General features: G+C 43.9%; 1 protein-coding gene across 1 annotated transcript in view; it reads right to left on the reverse strand.

The window, feature by feature from the left end:
* The window catches only part of LOC108312919, a 102,292-nt gene that overhangs the window by 42,804 nt on the left and 37,733 nt on the right, over positions 1-21,755 (reverse strand). The window lies entirely within an intron of this gene.

Below are 21,755 nucleotides of genomic sequence, written 5' to 3' on the forward strand. Positions count from 1 at the left end.
TTCTTTCTTTCTTTCTTTCTTCTTTCTGTCTTTCTTTCTTTCTTTGATGGAGTCTTGTCCTGTTGCCCAGGCTGGAGTGCAGTGGCGCAATCTCAGCTCACTGTGACCTCCACCTCCCAAGTTCAAGTAATTCTCTTGCCTTAGCCTCCCAAGTAGCTGGGACTATAGGCATGTGCCACCTCGCCTGGCTAATTTTTGTATTTTTAGTAGAGACAGAGTTTCACCGCGTTGGCCAGACTGGTCTCCAACTCCCGACCTCAGGTGATCCACGTGCCTCAGCCTCCCAAAGGGTTGGGATTACAGGCATGAGCCACCACACCCAGCCCCTGATTTAAAAAATACTGATCCCCCTTGGCTTCCCATCATGAATGTGCTGTGACGTGAAGGAGGGCATTCCAGCCCCTGAAACTCACAGCGGCACAGGAAGATGACCACCGAGAATCATTCTGCCTGCATTCCTCCAGCTGGGCTGGACCCCAGAGGCTAAGACATACTTTCTAAGGTTCACCCCAGGCCTTCAAAACGCTTGGCTGGATTATTGAAAACTAAGCAATATCCACTGATTCAGAATGTGTATAAATTATAGCCCAATGTGTTAAGACAAGCTTCCCCACCAAAAGCGCCCCTTTAAGTCTCAGCAATTGAACAGATTGTTAAGGAAGCCGACAACTCCGTTCCGCCTCCTCTCTACTCATTTTAAGTATTCTGCACTGCACAGCTTCAAAACTCAGACTTAAATCAACTTGAAAGATTCCTCCCCAAGAACCAGCACACTTTGTCAAAAACCAGAGAGATTTAAAGGGAACACACCCACCCACTACCCCTCGGGTAGTGCCAGAGCACAGTTGTCTGGGCCTTGAAGGGACAGACAGGCAGATGGGGGCCAGGGGTGTGTGACAGGCCAGTCACTTCCTTTTCTTCCCACTCCAATAATAAATAATCAATTTCATAAAGTCGATAGAAAGAGGCAAGAGTGGAAAGTACGCATGGCACAGTTATAAGATGGATGTTTCCTGGGCTTCTTAAGTACAGTGTCTCGATTCTTCTCAGTTGTTTTAGAAGTAGGAGAGAACACCTGTTTCATGTTACCCGCCCACAACTAGGCTGTGTGATTTAGATGGAGCACACACTATGAAGAACAAAAAATATTTGCGGGAAAGAATGGCTTGACAAGCTAACAAAATTTTTTATGTTCTTTCCAATTCAGAGAGAGAGACAAAGGAGCCGAACTGCCAGAGGATAGAAACACTTTGTTTCTAGTTGAACTCTCATAAAAGCCTTCTGAATGCGGTTTCTGACATTGGGAGGGAGGGTATTTTTATGATGGATTTTTTAACCTTTTCCTCAAAAGCTGAGATTTTTGTTATCACAACCCACTGCTTCCCAATAGTGATGACTTAAGTAGAAAGAGCATTTCTCAGCCCCACTAGCTGATGTTTCCACTGAAGCAAAAGGGTTTAAGGATTTGTTACTTGATCTAACGGCAATGACTTTCCAACAGACATGCACAGAATCATTGATCAATGTACCCTCTCCTTGTTTGCATTGGAACACTGTTCAATTTACACCAATTAAAGAATGCCTGGTTTGGGTATTGAAGAATAATTAAGGGATACAAATCCCCAAGGGCTTCTAAAAATGACATCTGACTAGAATGGTGATGATGGCATGAAGGCGGCATTAGTATTTAAATACTCTGGCTGATATACAAAATCATTACAACGTCTCTCCAGGAAGAGTGATATTAGGTCAATGTATGTACCTGCCTGGTCACCCTAAACAAATTTAACAAGTCTAATTTTAAGTAATTGCTCAGAGTTTAGTGGCAGCCTCTGTCCCCACAAGGGCAGCTGTCCAGACCACATCATGTAATTGAGATGTGTCTTTAAACTGTATATGTCAACCCAACATGCAAATGCGCTCTCAAAAAAAATGTTAAGGGTTAGTGACACTCCAGTGAATTATTTTCCAGTCAAATTTCAACATGAAAACTTTACTGTAGCTATTTGTCAACTTATCAACAAATTCTACCTCTTCCTCCTATAGGAAAAATTGGGTTTTCTATCTAGATTGGGCTCATCCAGAAACCATTGCAACGTGTGGTTCCTGGACCAGCAGCCTCAGCAGTACCTGGGCACTGGGTAGAAAGGCAAAGTCCCCGGCCCCACCCCAGGCCTCCTGAATCAGCAACTCTGCAGGTGAAGTCCCACAGGGATGCTTTCCCAAGTGCCCCCAGTGACTCTGAGGCCTACAGATTCACTATCTGGGTGATTAAATGGAGGCCCAGTGGTTTAGGTAATTTACCTGAACCACACAGTTCACTTGAGAGTGGAGGCTGGGGCTGATCCTATCGTGTTCAAAATGTTTCATTCCTGAACCTTGGTCCAACTTTTATCTGAAATGTTCATCTCAGATATGTCTTGCAATAAGAATCCAGCCAATTAAGTAAGACAGGCTTTCTATTATTCAGCTAAAGTCTTGAAAGTATTTCACTCGTCTGTTTCTTAGTCACCTCCCTGGGAATCCCTGAGAAGCTACGCAGTGTCTGCACTGGTGGAGGGCTACTTGTTGTCTTTCTCCTGGTTATCAGAAACTGAGCCTGAGTGCAGGTGTAGTTACTGGCTTAGTTTTAAGAGGAAGTATCTCCAGAGCCAGTGATATGATGAGCAGTGTGAGAGCCTCGAGAGGTCCCCTCTTCTTGGAGATCATCTATGCATACGTAGAGAGTGATCCTCCCTTGCTCCAAGCCCCTGCTGCCCCTTACTGGACATGGAGTGAGAGTGACAGACTTTGGTATATGAAGTTACTGATATTTGGGGAACGTTTGTTACCACTTTACAACCTGGAATATCACAGGATCCTCTGGGACCTTTGGACCAACCCTTTGCACCATTAAAAGCAGGCAATCGGTAGCATAGAGGGTAGGTGGATAAAAAAAAATTCCCTATGTAGAATATAACTTAAGAGAATGATATTTCCAAGAGAACAGAAGAAAGTGAACTAAATTTGAGTTACTTACCGAAAGATTTCTAATTTAATTTTCTTTTTTTCATCATCACTGTATCTTTGGCCCCTTACCCCAGTCTGACAATCCTTGAGCCACATAGATCCTGTATTTACCTAACTACAAGTGAGTGAATCAAATCAAAACTGAAAAGTGAGTGGTCTCATTTGCAGGCTGCCCAAGTTCACCATTTCCAGTGCCCTGCCAAGCAGCCCAGCCATACAACTAAAGCGTTCGAAAAAGACTTCTTTCCCACTTGCCCAGGCTCCCAACAGATGGAGAAAGCCCATCTGAGATGGCTGTCCCCCTCCCTCTCCCTGCTATCCTTTTCTTCTTAAACACCCTCACCAGCAAGGTGAGCCTGTGCACCCAGCAACCGCCCCCCCCCCCCGCCACCTGCCTTCCTCTTCTGTCTCTCTCCCTCCGTCCCTCTCTCGGTAGTGATGCTGAGTCTTTCAGCCATTTCATCCCTGGGCTCTCTGTGCAGGGTGAGGGGTAAAATGTGCTTCTGAATAGGGAGGAGTAGACAGGGTGGATTAATGGCAGCAGCAGAAGAGTGATACAGCCGAGCAGAACAAAACGAGGGCGACCCGGACAAAACAAAGCGCCACAATAGATCATTTCTGAAAAGTCATCCGGGCAGCTTTGAAACCCAGGGTTGTGTGTTCCAGCGCAGTGTCACATCCACGGGCTTTCAAGAGACATGAATGGAAACGGAACAGTAACTCTTTTTCATGCTTCTTTTCAGGGGTCTTGTCAGCAGAGAAGGATTTACCATTCAATTCCCATACTTTTATGTGGGAAATTAGGAATTTGCCCCTTAAAAAGAAATTGGCTTTTAAACTCTCATAAATTGTGGCGATTTTATAGATTTCCCAAAACTTCTTCCTCCTTTTCCTCTTTCCACTTATATTTCATTTTATAAAATACTCATAAACACAAATATGCACGTACACATACACAATTCCTATCTTCTCCACTTTTCTCAGGAATCTTCTATTCAGAAAATCTTTAGCCCAAGAGCTATTTCATCTTTCTGCTTGATAAAGTACTTGGTTTCTGTCCCTAATTTTGTTTTACCACATTTCATCAGACATCCAACCTCGTTTCAGAATGAAGATACATACACTAGAAATTATTTATCACTGTGTATCTGAAAGATTGGCATGGGTTGGGCTAAGCTGGTGAAAAGGTCAGAGGCAAAATAAAATAGGACCCTCATTCATTCACTGGTCAGCAGGAATTCACTGGGTAGCCATTGGTGAGACTTCCTCCGACTAGCCCTGAATACATCTTACTTTGGAATTGCCAAAAAAAAAAAAAAAAAAATCAAGTTTAACTAGAAGAGAGCTCGAAAAAACGTCCCAAACTGGAGTGGACTGGCCCGTAGTTTCCCCGTGGACAGCACGTATCTGGCCCCTTCCTTCTCAGAAGCGCGCAGTGTTTTGCCATGTTAATCTCATTAACCTTCCCTATCAGTTTCAACGGGACAGAAATGAGGACTTGAGAACGTGGAGTTCCTAGCCGGAGAAGTCAAGCGTTGGCTCGGAGCCAGTACATTTGATCTAGCTCCCCAGGCCTCTTCCAGGGGCTTTTTTTGGAACAGAGGAAGAAAGCACAAATAAGGGAACCTTGCCATAGGAAACCCAGCCATGTGTGATTCCTCGCTGCCCTCTTCCCTCCTCCTGCCCCCAGGAGAGTCCCCATTCTCAGCGAAGGGAGCAGAGCACAGCTGAGCTGACGGCAGGGCCATTCTCCTGGGGCGGTCAAGCATGCCCGGATTCCCCGGCCCATTCCCTCAGAGAAGCCTTTGGGGCAGGCAAGAGATAGAAAGGAGGGACAGGGCGGGGAGTTGGGGGGGAGGGAAGAGAAAAGGTTTTCCTCCTCAGCAGGTCTGTAAGGCGAGACTGGGGCACACTAACCATTTCCTGATGTGCAAACGCAGAAACTTGGACTTCTTTTCTTGTCAGATTTCTTAGATATGCAAAAACCTAACCCAACAAAAGCAAGTCTCGAAATAGATTTAACTTGGAACTGTTCAGACCCGGGTGTCACTTCTCTGACCAAAAAAGAAAAAAAAAAAAAAGATTAAAAAATCAATTTCCTATTTCTAAGGGCAGTAAAGAAACAAAACTCCAATACTAACTGCATCAAGCTCCGCAAATCCGGGAACTGTGTGATTTCCTTCCCTGTCAATAGTCATGCCAAAAAGAGTCAGGATCTTGCTCTTTAAGAAGCAAATCCCTATTAGCAATTAATAAATGAAGGAATGGTGGTTTTTACACATGGACCTCACTGGCTTGAAAAACAGAGGCAGCTTTAATGATCTGGGAAGGTTTACTTTATAATTAAAATATTTAAATATATTTCATTTAAATGTCTATGTAAGTTATAATTAAGTATATATTCAAATTACATTTAAATATTTAATTTGAAATTAAAATATTTCCAATTCCTTCTTTGCTTTCTCTAAATGAAGTGCAGAAATTCCAAACACCAGGCCACTCACAAGCTTTCTAAAGCCCCATGGCAACAACTCTTACAAGCCCCAGAAAGAGCAGTGCCCAGTGCCTCGGGGGAGATGTCCTTTTCAACAGCCTCTCCCACAACCAAAAACTACAAATGCTGACAAGATGACAGCACCACTAACCTCTAAACCAGCGATTCCCAGCCTGTTTGGAATTAGGGCAGCATCTTGGTTCAGAAACCCTCTTCCAACTTAACTCTAATAAAAAAATTGGCTTACATTGTTTTTAAAAAACTTAAATTGCTTTCAAATATTATTATGCAATTAGGAAAACATTTTCTGTGATTTGTCTTAAAACCTTTTCCAACCTCCACTGTCAGGACCACTATGGCCTGTGACAATCATAGAATCTCTTACCTTTTCTCTGTCCTTTCTTCAGCAAGCAGTGAAAGTTATCCTAAAATACTTAAGTGAATTATCCCACCTCCCACCTCCATCGCTGGCTTAAAGCTCCTCCACCAGGGAGTTTCCTGATGCTCTGACGGTAAAACTAAAAACTGGCTCCCATCCCCATTGCCAGTCTTCTGTGGGGCTTCTCTCCCTTCTTCATTCTTGTGTTCAGTTCCTTGTGTTCAACTTCTTCTTTGCCCCAGGGCCTTTGCACATGCTCCCCTCTTCTTGGACTGGTGTACTCCCACTTCTGGCATCCCTGGCTTCTTTCTTCTGTTAGGGCTCAACTAAAATACCACCTCTTCACAGGGTCTTGCCCTGACTGTGCTATCTAAAGTAGCCTTCTCCCCCGTTCATATCTATCCCAGACCCAAGATTTTGTCCTTTGCAACACATATTCCAGTCCATAGGTGTTGTAACTTTATGTCTGCCTACTTGTTTTTGTCTGCCTCTTCTTACTAGAAAGTAGGCTTCACGAGAGAGGAACCATGGCTTTTCTGTTTACCATCACGGGCAACTAGCATACTGCCTGGTACAGAGTCAATGCACCATAAATATTTGTGGAAGGAAAGTGGGAAAGAAGACAAAATGTTGACTTGAAATCAATGTTCTACTTCCTAGCCTGGAACTATTCTGCATTATTCAGGGTCAAACCTCAGCACTTATATTAAAAAGATCCCCAAAATAGAGCAGCTCATAGGTCAAATTGATTTCTCTTTTTCTTTTTCTTTTTTTTTTTTTTTCTTTCTTTTCTGAGACAGAGTCTTGCTCCGTTACCCAGGCTGAAGTACAATATAGCGCAATCTCGTCTCACTGCAACCTCCACCTCCCAGCTTCAAGCCATTCTCCTGCCTCAACCTCCTGAGTAGCTGGGATTACAGGAGCCCACCACCACACCCAGCTAATTTTTGTATTTTTAGTAGAAATGAGGTTTCACCATGTTAGCCAGGGTGGTCTTGATCTCCTGGCCTCAAGTGACCCACCCGCCTCAGCCTCCCAAAGTGCTGGGATTACAGGCGTGAGCCACCATGCCCAGCTTGAATTGATTTTTTTTTTCACATGTATTGTGGAGTTGGTTGGTTTAGGCTGGCAGGGTGCTCTGTCACACATAATAATTAAAAGGTCTAGATTATTTCTCAGTTGCTCCTCTGCCCTGCAGGGCAGTACTCATCTGCTTGGTGGAATGGGATTACCAGCACTTCAGGTGCCCACCTATTGGAGGGGAGAAAGACAGCACATCCAAGAAGAGCGACTTCCATTTAAGACGGGAAACCAGAGTTGTACATATCGCCTATGCTCCCATTTCAAAAGCAGTAATTCAGTCTCATAGCCTGCAAGGGAGGCCGGGAAGTATAGTCTCTAGCTGAATGGCTTCATACCCAGGAAGAAAGGAAAGATGGATTTGGAGGAAACTAGCCATCTGCCACATGTTCCTAGACTTCTCTCTGAGTATAAAACATTACGTGACCTGCCCTGGAGTAGAGGAGCCTATGCATAGATTCTGTCCTTAATTGGACAAGGAAGACGTCCTACCCCAGATCCCTCTTCCACACTGCAGAGCTCATGGGAGCTAGAAAGGCAACACAACTTAAGGTGGTAAATGGCTGCAGCCACTGTGAATACTGAGACTCCAACATACTCAGCCCTTCCCTTCCTCTCTTAGCTTGAAACTTGGAAAATATCCAGAAGCATTTTTGTCTTAGCGCCTAAATTCTCCCAGTCAGTTCTTCACACACTGTGTCAGAAGAACATGCAAAATGCAATTGTCCAGAGTGCCAGTATTTTCATTTGTAGGGAAGGAAATAGATAGGCAGGCCTCGTCTGTATCCCCAAAGCAATCCCAGCTCAGTGGCTTCCTTCCGGGTGATCTTCAGCAGATTACTGAACATCCTCGACTCAGTCTGCTCACTTCCAAAATGGGAGCCAAAATACCTTTGTCATATGATTCTTAAAATGCAAATCCATGAATGCATGTAAAGTTCTTTGTTTTTTAAAAAAAGAAATACAAGGCCAGGCTTGGTGACTCATGCCTGGAATCCCAGCATTTTGGGAGGCCAAGGTAGGAGAATTGCTTGAGGACAAGAGTTCAAGACCAGCCTCGGCAACATAGTGAGACCCTTATCTCTACAAAAAATAAAAATAAAAACATTTTTGGGTGAGGTGGCTCAAAACTGTGGTCCTAGCTATTTGGGCAGGAGGCTGAGGTGGGAAGATTGCTTGAGCCCAGGAGGTTGAGACTGCAGTGAGTTGCGATCACTCTGCTGCACTCCAGCCTGGGTAACAGAGTGAGACCCTGTCTCTAAATAAATGAATAAGTAAATAGAAACACCTGACAGATACATATTTTCTTACAATTAGTGGCTTTTCTTTTGCCAATTCCCAGCCTGGTAAACTATCTCTCTTCCTCAAACTAATCAAATTCCTCTGCACTATATTAAATTGTCCTGTTGCCTAAAGTCTTCTCTGAAGTAGTCCAGTAGTCCTTGTCTCTCTCTCTACTCAGTTCCTGTCCCATAAGTGTTCACATTTTTTGCAATGTCTTGGGCTAGCCGCTGATTGTTTCATAAGTATTTACCTCATTGCTAAGACTGCACACTCTGTGAAAGTAGAAGGAACCATGGTGGTGGGTTCTGGTAGCTCCTAGCATCTAACACAATGGGGGCTACATTGTATCCACTCAACAGGCACTTCGTTGAGTTATTGAAATGGAGACATCAGCAAATTAAAGTTAGGTGTACATGATCCTAGAGAAACAAATTAATTCAGCAGATCAGTTCCAAACATTGGTTGATTCCAGATTTCTTTTTTTAAATAGTTAAATCTGCTGCTTATCTGAACTGAATGACTAACTTACTATCCCTGGGTAGAAGAAGCTGAAAATGTTGCCTAAAATTATGTTACACACGGGAACTTCTGGTAACTCATGATACTGCCTTCCGGGTGGTGTTTATTCTATGCCACAAACACCTGAATTACTGAAGTTGAAATCCATCCAGGTTCTCTGTTTGGGGTTCCAGCACTTTGTGGACTGGCACATGTGTCTGACAAAAATCTGGGGAATGCTTGGCCTTTCATTCCTCTGAGAATTATGCCATTTTCCAAGAAAAGTTAAATAGCTCATTCATGTTTCACCCTCTGTTCTTCCAGGCTGGTTTCCTGAGGATATTTTTTAGCCAGACTGGTGTGTTTTCTTTTTTTTTTTTTTTTTAAATAGGCTGCTATACATTGAGAATTTTCAACTTAAACAGGACACTGAATGATTCTTAAGTGCATGGTTAAATGGCGAATATTATCTTTATTTCATCCATTACAGATGAAAACAATGTACACATTTGTGGTGTCCACTCAGTGGCATATGTTGACAAATTCCCCCAGAGTATAACTGAAATGCACGTGAAATTTCTCAGTGCTGCTTCTGAGGGGAGCTAACTAATAAGTACCATCAGGTAACGAAAACAGTTATTTTTTCTTTCTGCATCACTTTTATCATCAAGAGAAGTGAGGAATTTCACATTTCAAGGGCTTTTTGCTCAGGAAATTCTAGTGTGGCCTTAACACAGATTGAAGTCTCTAGGGGGGAAGTAATGGAGTAACCTGAAAAACTTGAACAGAGGAGCAAAGCTCCTTGACCGGATGGCATCCATCTGGGGGCTCCAGAAGGAAACTGATAAGTCTATATACCACCCGCAAACACGGACCAAGCTCCAGACCATCTGAATCCTTGGAACGTATTTTCAAAAAGAGGAGGTACCTGAACTGCAGAGCTCTGAGCCCAGGTTCACTCCCCAAAGCTAAGCAATAAGCTTAAATGCAGACAAAGGAAATACTGGGTTTGGCTTACCTAGCCAATTCAGGCCAGTGTGAACTGGACAGGGAAAAAGCCCAGGAATCTTTAAAAGTTACTTAGAAACCAAAAAGGCACGAGTCAACCGAGGCAGCCTGGTGATGTACAAATGTGTGTTTCCCAAAGCTGAAGGGAAAGCCCCCCCCCCACTTCTTTGAAATGATGAAACCAATGAAGGCTTCAGGGAAGAGGACACTTGAACTGGGTCTTTACTCACAGCCAAATAAGAGCACAAGGTACACCACTAGGTGTACAAGTGGCCCCGTGAGCACAGAGCAACGGCTGGGCTGGCAGGGGCAGGAGGCAGAGCTGGGTGGGAATGGTCTCAGGAAACACGTTAAGGTGCTGGGACACCATCTTGTGTGGACTGCTGGGAGTTTGTTGAACTGGGCTGTGGATAAATAGGTCTTTATATCCCCTCACACTACATGAGGAGCTGAGGATTCACCAGACATCACAGAACATGGTTGCTGCCTTCGGGGTTCTCTTGCTTTAGAATGTACAATGATAGTGACTGAATTTATGTGGCTTATCAGCAAGTAATTGAACCACAGGACAGCAATGCAACCTGATGCTAGATGACACTTAGTCCAAATGTGGCAGGTAAGAACAAGTAATATTACTGCAGAACTAGGGGGCAGGGAAGAAATGACACTTTTCCATAGCATTTATCACCATCTAAGCTACTGTGGTTGTCAGCATTCCTGTGGGAAACAGATGGCTAATTCAAATGGTAAACTGGGGTGACACTAACGAAGAGGTAGAGTGAGGGTTAGGAACACCAAAACGGTGGTGAGCAGTTATCACTCATAAGCCTGAAGTGCCACTGGGAAGGGCCAATTCCCTCCATCATGGAGACTGAAAGGAACTGGTCCTTCCCAATGGTACTTCTCCACAGCTGGAGAGGGCTGACTTCTTCCACTGGGAAGGGCTGGTTCCCACCTTTGGGGAGGGCAAATATCCACCATTAGGAAGTGCCAGTTCCCACCATTAAGAAAAACTGCCTCTGACCATTCAGGAATGTTGACTCCCTCAACTGTGGAAGACTCATTCCCTCCATTGGGGAGAGCTGATTTTTATCACTAGGTAGGGCTGATTCCCACTGTTAGGAGGAATGATTCCCACCACTGGGGAGAGCTGATTCCCACAATTAGGGAAAACTGATTCTCACCATCATGGAGGACTGATTCCCACCTTTAGGGAGATCTGACTCTCAGCACTGGGGAGGACTGATACACAATGTTTGAGAAGAGCTAATTTCCAACATTAGGGAGGACTGATTCCCACCCTTAGGGAGGACTAATTCCCAACATTGGGGAGGACTGATTCTCAATATTGGAGAATTGGGCTGAGTCCCTCCCAAAAAGAAGGCCATTGTGTCACCCTCGGGCCATCAGGAAGGATAGAGGCATCGGGATGCTGAGCTCACTGCTGTGCTCTTCAGTCTCAGATTGCTGACTCAGTTGGATTCTGAAGGGCAAGAAAATGATTGATGCCCTCTTTAATGATCCATGCCCCACAGGGTTCTCTACAAAGCAGGGCAGAAAAGGGTATCAAGAAGGTACAGGGAGGCAATGGAAAATGGCCCACCCACTTGCCGTGTACTTTACTTTTAGATGTTCATTGACTACCTTCCCCTATTAGAAAGTAAGATTCTGGAGGACAGCAATTTAGCTAGTTTCATCCCCTGCTGTGTTCCAAGTATCTGCAAGCTGTGAGTACTTGCTGAAAGACTGAAGAGAAGCAAAGAAGAAAACTGTTTGCCCAATATTTAACAGGAATTAAGTAATAAGAGACAAGCAGTGTTTTTTAATAAAGAAAATATTTTCTTAATGGAATGTTTCCCTATGGTATACTGGGTCTTATTTTGGCCATTCTGCCCAAAGCAATATAGCCAAGATATATAAGAAGGAAAGTATAATGGGGTACCAAATTTGCTGAAAAGATTATATTTATGCTTTGCTTGGAGTGAAGAAACATTTTGAGACTGAGGTATTTTAAATTGCCTTTTCAAAAAATACAAGAAATACATCTTTCTCCCTACTTTTCAAACCTGTGGTCTAAGAATGAGGGATCGTTGCCAGGATTATTAAAGAAACTGTGTTCAACAGGAGAAAGATGACAGGCGGCAGGATTTTCTGCCAGGAGAGGTTTTAGAGACCAACATTGTCTGGATTTGATGACAGGTAATGACATTAACTAATTACAAAACTAATCACATTTGGAGCAGTGGAAGCTGAGATCATGATAAGCGTAATCAAATCCCTGACTTCAGGGCTTCGGGAATCGGAGGATAAGTTTTCTTCTCTTGTAAAGCTTGACCAGATGACTTTCAGAGCTGTTGATATGAATATTTTGGAAGCTGCAGATACCAATGGAAGTCGGAACGAGGGTGCTGAATGGCAGCACCCAGTGGCCTAAATGGCAGTCAGTGAGGGGACTGCACTGTAGGGACTAAGGGTGGGTCCCCACTGGCTGAAGATGAGACCTGCACACTCCGCTGTCAGGAGTTCCATCAAGGTAAATTCCTCGCCCCATTTCTCTTCCCCTTAAAGCCTGAAGACCTGTACCTCCACACCCATATCACTGGTTGGGTTGCCTTGAACTAACTACAATCTGCAGGAGTGTCCGTTTCTTCCTCTTTAAGCAGAGAGCAAAATATCTTTCTCATTTGCCTGAACACATGGATGTAAGAATCTGGTGAAATATAGTTTACTTTCCATGCTATAAACTTCTCTAAATAGAAAACATATTGTGAATATTAAGCCAAAGAAAGGCCCATGCCTGCATTATGAGTCCCTCAATCACCAAAAGGATAGGAAAGTATTCATATCAAGAAGCTGGCTACCTTCTAATGGGCAGTTCCTCTGCCATGTTGTCCCCTCTTCTGTCCTACTCTCTCTGGCCTCCTGGAAGGAAAGGGATGAGGTCCAGTTCCTTCAAAGCCTTTCAGCCCTTTAAGGAGATAATAGGGCATGGAGCTCTGCTGTGAAAATGCCCTGGTCATTCTTCCCGTCTGCTCAAATTCCTTCATCCCCTGATGTAAAACTTGAAAGGAAATGGAATCCTAAATGTAAACACTATCTTTCAGTCACTTGGAAAATTATCTACCTCTCCTTTCTCTCTCTTACCAATTCACTCACCCTCAATTAAAGCCGTCCTTTGAGTTCAACCTCACTTTTCAGAAATCAAGCAATCACCTAAGGAAGAGAAAAACATTAAGAGATCCAGATTTCAATTAACTTTGCCATTGATTTTTGTGTAATTCTGGGGGAGGCATTATTCTTTTGGCAAAGTGGGGGCAAGGAACTCAAAGATTAATGAAGGTTCTAATGACAGCAGTGGGTAAGGACTGAGACATCTGCAATCCTGTCCCCCAGGCCCTGCTGAAAAGAAGCAGCAAAACTAGGAGGAAAATGGCCTGGAAGTGAGGCCCGTCAATTGCCCACAACAATGGAAAGTCTTGTCATTCAGGTGGAAAGGCTTCGGTGGATACAGTGCTTTTTTTGTTTTGTTTGATTGTTTGTTTTTGAGACTGAGTTTTGCTCTTGTTGCCCAGGCTGGAGTGCAATGGCGCCATCTCGGCTCACTTGCAACCTCTGCCTTCCAGGTACAAGTGATTCTCCTATCTCAGCCTCCCAAGTAGCTCAGATCACAGGCATACGCCACCATGCCCAGCCGATTTTTTTGTATTTAATAGAGACAGGGTCCACCATGTAAGTCAGGCTGGTTGTGAACTCCTGACCTCAGGTGATCCACCCACCTTGGCCTCCCAAAGAGTTGGGATTATAGGTGTGCACCATCATGCCTGGCCAGATACAGTGTTTTCTTGTACTTTTTCCTTTTCATGTAATTTGCATATTTGATGTTTTACATAATTGTTCCTGTTTTGTTTTAACTGATCAATAATATATATATATACAACCTTGCCTTTTTAAAAATTATTTCATAATTTTGAAACAAATATATATACAACCAAATATATATATATTTTATATATATATATATATTTTATATATATATATGTATCCAAACTTGCCTTTTAAAAGCTGCAATTATTTCATAATTTTGGATATATATTGATCATAACTAGGAACCAGTGATTTAGCACACAAGAGCATGCATGCACACACACATACACACCACATATATATAATAGTGGAAGCCACTGATACAGATATAATTTTTAATGTGTTATGTCATTGGATGTCTATCACAGGAAAAAGTCTCCGCAAAAATAGATTTAAAACAACAGGCAGTTTAATCAGATAAGTACACAGCATTCATCTCTGTCTGCTACCAATATGATTGCAGCATAATGAATGAAGGGTGGGAGCTCATCGGAATAGGTCTCTTCTGAGCAATGGAGTGAAACCAGCTGTCATCGAGAATCCTTTCCTGGGGTGGGAGCTGGAGCGGGATCTGCTGCTGTGATCATCATCATCATCAATAGCTAAACTATTAGACTTTAACAAAGGAAATAAATGATGCGATTTGGGATTTTATGTTAAGAGCTTTGTTCCAACTTTATGCAAATCCCTAATGGGGAATTTAGCCTTGCAACACAATTAGCCGATTTTTGGAAGCCCCTGCTAGGGTGGAGCAAGGGTTCCCTTCTGCGGGGAGTCAGTAAGGAGAAACTACCTTTCAAGGAAGTATAAAGGAAGTGAATTGGACAAACGTGCTCCTCTCAAACCAAATGCAGAGTGAGGCTATTCAATTACAAGGCCATCTAGGTAAAGCCATAAAATGCACTTGTTGCCTGCTGCTCGTGTGCAAAAAATAAAAAAGGGTTAGGTGTGTGCCTCGCTCTGTAGCTCAGTCAGAGTGAGGCTGATGGCCGCTGTCTCCAGGGAACAATAGGGTTGGCTAGGGGACCTTAGGGCACCAGCACACCCAGTGGCCCATGTGATGCTGACTGCCTGTGCATTAGCTGACTGCCTGCTATGAGCCAGACCTGTCCAGGGCTTTACCCTTCACATGACCTTGTGAGGCAAGTCCTATTATTCCCTCCATTTTCCAGACAACACAAAGAGACATAAAATGACTCAAAATCACACAGTTACTGGGTTTTTAAGATGCATTCAAAGGCAGTCAGTGCTGAGAGTACCAGGTAACCACCATGTAGCCGCTCAAAGGAATTGAATTTAATCGAATGAAAAATCGGAGAAGTGATGGGCTGAAAGAAGGCAGGAAATGATTTGGCTTAATTATAATCATCTCCAAAATAAAAACTGATTAGCCCAGTTCCCCCTCCATCTCAGCAGTGTTCAGCAACATTTCCACGAGTGCCACAGACAGACAAGTGTCCTCTCCCTGCCCCACCACCTTCCAGAATCCCTTTCCACCACCACTCCTCCAGAATCCACCTGCAGAGTAAACCAGTCCCAGGGCAGACGTATGCCTCATAGATTGCCAGAGAGAATGGGGGCTAAGAATGGAGGTCAGCCGACACCCTGAAAATGTGAACCCAGCAGCTGCGCCCCATCACCCAGCCCCAATGGCCTCAGCTCTGCACTGAGACCCTGTGCAAGTGTGGAAGGCAAGCAGACCCTCCATACCCCAGCATTTTAAAGGCCATCCACCTATTTCACTCTTCACAGAGTGCTTCTATGCATTCTCCCTAACCTAGTAGTGGCTGGTGTGAATCTTGGGCCACAACTTTGGTATTTAAAAGTATAACTTTTTATAATTTAATTTTTATTTTGAAACCTCAGTCTTTAAAAATGGCAGAAACTCAATCTTGGGGGCTTAACTTCCCCTAAGTCATAGCTAAATCTGGGGATTCTTTAGTTCTAAGACTTGGTAGGGGAGTGGCATCAGTCTGCCATGTCATGTGTCTATTCAGGCAACCTCTGAGATGTCACATAACCCCTTAACTTGGTCCTCAGGCATTGGTTTACCCAAACTGCCTTGGAGACCATCTTGTTCCATCCATGTGGCCCTTACCCTGGTGTCTGGAGAGAAAGGACAAGGCTCCTTCTCTCGTGAGATCCCACCATCGTGACCATCACTTCCCCATAGACTTGCCTACTGCACTGGATGTATGGTCTCAAGTACTCAGCTGGGTTCTGAGGTCTTTGTTCCCCTAATAACTGGGGTTGTTACAAAACAAAACAATGTATTGGGTAATGCTTTCCTATGGACAAATATATCAGAAACCCCAACAACAATAGCTTGACCAATAATATTTATCACAGGACATAAAAATATCTGGTACAGTGCTCAAAGACACAAGCAAGGAGCCAGGCTCTTTCCGTCTTTCAATCAGGTCAGTTGTGAGCTGACCGTTGCCTGCTTCGGGAGCGAGGAGGAGCAGGAACTGGACTGTGGCCTGCAGCTCATGGGGCGTGCTACTGTAGGCATCTGAGCACCCCAATTTGTAGGGTGGTTGGGAAGGGGAGCTTTTACCTTTCCGGCCTCCACAGCAGGAGGCTGGTTAGAGTGGGGATATCTAAATGCCAGTTAGAATGGGGATTGCAGAGCGGATGGAGGGAGTCATCCTAAAGAGTCTGTCACACACAGGAGAAGACGCATTTTCCAGAGTCGTTTCCCTCTCTGAAGCCCTGAGCAGGCAGTGGCCAGCTGCTTGAATGAGGTAGAGGTGAAAAGAAAAACTGAGTGGTAAGAAGGTGGATGATGCTCATACGAAATTATCCCACCTCATGGGTTAAGGAGCACCTCGGTCCGGGTAGACGGCCCAGAGGGCGCTCGCAAGCTGTGTGTGGGTCCACCGCAGAACCCGGACTGGGAGTGAGACGCAAAGACCTCTGATTCCAACCCCTGCCACTCACTCATGGGCAGCATGAGCCACACCAAGGGCCTCTATTTTTCTATTCTGACCTAGGCTTGGCCTAAGGAACCCAACAGGCACTTGGCGAATACATGCCAAGCCAATGAAGCTCCCACATTTGTGAACGGCAGAGATTGGGCCAGAATACGACGGGAGCTTGCTTCCCTGACATACATGACTCCAGGAGGTCTGGTGGCTGAGCAGAAACACAGAGGCCCAGCCATTCTGTACCAACTGTGTGCTACCCAGCTCCTTCAGGGGCTCCAGCACGGTCGGTTCCAGGCTTGGTCCAACCGCAGAAATTCAAGGTACCTCCACCCCCTTGAGCTCCGCATTAATTCTGGCTCCCACCTGGTGTGACAGAAAGTCTGACCTGCTGAGCCCACATCTTTATCTGCAAAATGAAGACACTAATGCCTACCTCGCAGGGCTGTGTGAAGATGAGCGATGATGAATGTCTGCCCACCCAGGCCTTTTTAGTATTTTAGAAGACCATTGTCACCTGGGTAAATCTGCCTCCAGAAGCGGCCCCAGAAGCTGGCTTTTTGCGGGGAAGGGTTGGCGGTAGGCAGACTTGGCTGAGAATGCTCCCCAAGCTGGCATGGCTGATTGGTACCAAACTGTGGGACTCACCTACTGACCTCAGTTCAGCATAAAACTGTGAATGTTGATATGCCCTGACGTGAGGTGGCATTTTCGTCTCTCACCTACATTGATAGCATTTGCAAACAGATTGAGTCTTGGGGACTCTTTGGGTTCCTTTAAAACCGCGTGCTTCTATACAGGCATCCGTATCCCAGTATACAAGAGCATTTCAATCAACACTAAGTGTAGTGCAACTAAAAATGATATGTTTGTCAAAAATAAATAAAATAAAATGAAATCCATCTCCAGCAATACCCATAAAGCCAAAGTCCTTTGTGTTTGAACAGACCATACCTGAAGTTCTGGTGCGTTCTGTGAGCTGCCTTGTAAGGTGAGGATAAAATAAACTGCAGTCTGTCCAGAGGAGGGCCTGCTGTGGCCACCAGTCACAAAAAGAAAACTCCTCCATAAAGCCAGGTTGAAAAAAAAATGGAGTGTATTGCCTGGTTAAAAAAAAAAGATAAAAACAATCTTCAAATATTTGGAGAGAGCTTTTATGTATAAGAATGAGCTTTATTTTACGTACATGAAGAAGGAACGCTACACCTGTAATCCCGGCACTTTGGGGGGCTAAGGTGGGAGGGTCACTTGAGGTCAGGAGTTTGTGACCAGCCTTGTCAACATGGTGAAACCCCGTCTCTACTAAAAATAGAAAAATTATCCTGGGATGGTGGTGTGTGCTGGCAATTCCTAGCTACTAGGCAAGTTGAGGCAAGAGAATCGCTTAAGCACGGGAAGCAGAGGTTGCAGTGAGCCAAGATCGCACCACTGCACTCCAGCCTGGGTGACAGAGCAAGACTCTGCCTCAAAAACAAAAAAAGAAGGAAAACTAGAGCCAATGATAGAGATACAGGAAGACAGGTTTTTGCTCCAGTGGGAGACACAGCAGCCCTGAGGAGCAGCAGGATCCTTCAAGACTGTAGGATGGGAGCCTGTTAAAGACTTCCTCTCCCACTGCTTTGTGAGTTGTGATGCCAACTAAGGAGACCATTATCTCAGAACCCCCTGCCAGCTACCTCTCTGGTGCCAACTCTGTCACACTGCCCAGGACCTTTGTCCAGTTGGTCACCAGAGCTGCCTGACAATACACTTTATAGTGAATGACCCAGTAAAGCCTCTCCTTGGGTACCTTTCCTGGCTTCTCTCCTTCCACCCTGAGGCTTCTCTGTTGCCCCTGAAGCATGAGATATTCCAGCAAAGCTCAGTGCACAGCCATGCTCAACCCAGAAGTAAGAGGAGGAAATAAAGGAGGATTAATAACCCACGGTGAAAACCACTTACCAATCAATCAGAGGTTGAAACTGACAAACAAATTCTTTTTCCTTCCTCCCTTACCCTCCACCCAATTGGTTTGTCCTGAGATTTAGTCCCTTATGCCCTGGGAGGATGGTCCCTGTATTAGTTTCCTGTAGCTGCTGTAACAAATTACCACTAACTGGGTGGTTTAAAACGATAGAAATGTATTATCTTATAGTTCTGAAGGACAGAAGTGTGAAATCAGTATCACTGGGCTCAGCAAGGCATTGGCGGGGGGTGTGCTCCCTCCAGAGGCTCTCGGGGAGAATTCCTTCCTTGCCTACTCTGGCCTCTGGAGTCTGTGGCTTGGCTTATGACCACATCACTCTGTCTCCTTGATCACACTGCCCTCTCCTCTTCTGTGTATCAAACTGGGCTTTGCATCCTTCTTGCAAGGACATTTGTGTTGGGCTGTAGCATTCACCCAGAAAACCCAGGGTAATCTTTCATCTCAAGAGCCTTAATGACATCTGCAAAGTCTTTGCCGTATAAGGTAACATTCACAGGTTCCAGGGATTAGGATGTGGATATTTCTTTGAGGGCCAGTGTTTAGCTTACCACAGTCCCAGGTGAGGGAGCAATCAGTTACATGTCATTTGATGACAGCGACGTGTCATCAAATACATCAATAACACACCCTTGTATTTGCTCCTTGCATTTCAGCCACACTGCCCTTTCTTCTAAACTACTGCTACTCTGGGATGCAACTCTCCAGGAAAGAGGCAGTACATGAGATTTTCCTCAAGCTGTACTTTCTGGAAAACCCAGGATAATATATGTAAGCCATTAAGAACAGTGCACACACTAATGATAGTCACAGTAATAGTGGTAATACAGTACAGTTTTCAAAAAGGTTTAACTTTCTTCCACAGCACTGCTTAATTGCTAAAAAGCAGACTTATACACTAAGGGAATGGAGGCCATCTACTGCAGTGGAATTTTACACTTTGCTGCAAGATCTATTTCCCCTCTACAAAACATTGCCAACATGATGACAATTTTTTCAGTAGAATACCTGCTAAGTGAATAGAATTAGAAAAAGAAGTGTATTCCACAGCAAATGGAAGAAAATTCACTCTGTTACAAGAAAGTTAAATACATTTGTTGACAAATTCCTTACAGACAAAATGTCTTATCTGTGGCAGCATTACGAATACACCTTTTGTGTGATGAAACAAATTATGTTTCTTAAAACAGCAGTGTCCTGGGTCCTAGGAATATCTGAAGAGTATCATACTTCAAGGATGAATCACAGAACTGATACTATCACCTCCAAATTCAGTCAGCAAGGCTGTGATTGCCTTGGAGGGGGAAATGAGGAGAGTAAGGCAGAACTTTCTACTTGCTCCTCTCAGAGGTCTTTGCAGGTGACAACTGTATAATGGAAGATTCTGGAAGGTTGTGTTTTTCACTAGGCAATTTCATTGGCACCTTTGTGTTAGAGAATCATGTGACTTTTAGGTTCACCAATAAATCTGAAGAAAGCAAGCGATATGGTTTGGCTATGTCCACACCCAAGTCTGATCTTAAATTGTTTTTCTCATAATCTCCAGGGAGGAGAGACATGTGGTGGGAGGCAACTGAATCATGAGAGCAGTTATCCATGGAGCAGTAATCCTCGTGCTGTTTTCATGACAGTGAGTGAGTTCTCATGAGATCTCATGGTTTCATAAGGGGCTTTTCCCCCTTTGCTCAGCACTTCTCTTTCCTGCCACCACGTGAAGAAGAACATGCCTGCCTCACCTTCCATCATGATTGTGAGTTTCCTGAGGTCTCCGCAGCCATGCAAAACTGTGAGTCAATTACACCTCTTTCCTTTATAAATTACCAAGTCTCAGGTATTTCTTCACAGCAGCGTGAGAACGAACTCATACAACAAGTATCCAGTGACAATGAATATAAGGAAAATATTGGCAAACTTTCCCTACTAAAAGGGCAAATATCAAAATCAGAAATTTTTAAGAACTTTACTTCTTTTACTGTGACAAGGCAAATCCAACATTTTGGAGGAACCTGCTTCTTCCAGGCATCATCTCATCTCAAAAATGACAAGACACATTGTTCAATAAATATAACCTGAATGAAGAACTGTATTGAACAGCATGGCAAAATAAGCCTATATCTGGCACACCCATGTTTAATATATGTCATTTAGCTGGGTAATTCATATTTGAAATTTCTTTGATATAGATTCACTTGGACTTTATGTACAAAATCTTAGCTTTCACATCTCCCAAGCCTAGATCATTTTCATCTTTTAGATGCTAGTACAATCTGCTATCAACATTTCAGTATCTCTCTTCCTCTTTCCTTTCACAGCATGTGCACTCAAGAGACATGCACATGCACACAATATAAAACAAGGTGTCAGGCAACATTTTACAGAACAGCAGGATTGCTCTCCCTCTCCAAGTTCATCTACTCTCTCTTTCTCCATAGCACAAATAAAAGCCAATTCTTTGGACAGCACAGGAAAAATCAGAATAATCTATGGATTTCTGGAGGATTCCAGCCACAGGAGTCTAAGAATAAAAAAAGAGTTACAACTCATCTTTCTACAGTCAACACTTTCCCTGGAAAATTTCAGCTCTTTTTCTAGCTTATACAAGGCTCTTAAAACGATGTTAAATAGCAGATGAATGAATGAACCAATGAACTAAAGGACTGAACATTTCTGAAACTATGGAAAGACACATGATGTAACGCAGCAGCATGGTATACTAGAAAGAGTAGTGATTTAAATCCAGGAGATGTGACTTCCAGGTGTTCTGCTGGCTTACTATTTGATCTTGGACATCCTACCTAAATCTCATTTTCCAACATGCCAAATAGGGATGATATTTTATTAAAAAGTTTTACAGATAGCATCTATACCACAAACAGTATCTATATGGTTTAGAAAACACTTGGATTCACATTCTCTCATTTGATCCTCCCAACCACCAAATGATGGGAAAGGATGCTCATCTTTTGTCCTCAAGGCAGAAGTCTACAATTGTGGTCAACGCCTTGATAAAGTGAATAAAGGTGCACTCCAAGCTAGAATTTCCAGACATGTGTACACCTTCTTCTTCAGAGAGCAGGCAGAGAAAAAGATGGCCATAATCAGTGATCTACCCCTGAGACAATAATGACAGAATCTTATCTCTAACCATGGCTTCTCACCTTAAATCATTCCTGCTGCCTGCCATCCATATGCCTGCTCTGAATACTCATAAAATTTACTCAAAGCCAAAGGCCCTGAGCGTTTATTCAA

The sequence above is a fragment of the Cebus imitator genome, unplaced genomic scaffold (assembly GCF_001604975.1).
Source record: "Cebus imitator isolate Cc_AM_T3 unplaced genomic scaffold, Cebus_imitator-1.0 Scaffold131, whole genome shotgun sequence".
NCBI classification, from domain to species: Eukaryota; Metazoa; Chordata; class Mammalia; order Primates; family Cebidae; genus Cebus; species Cebus imitator.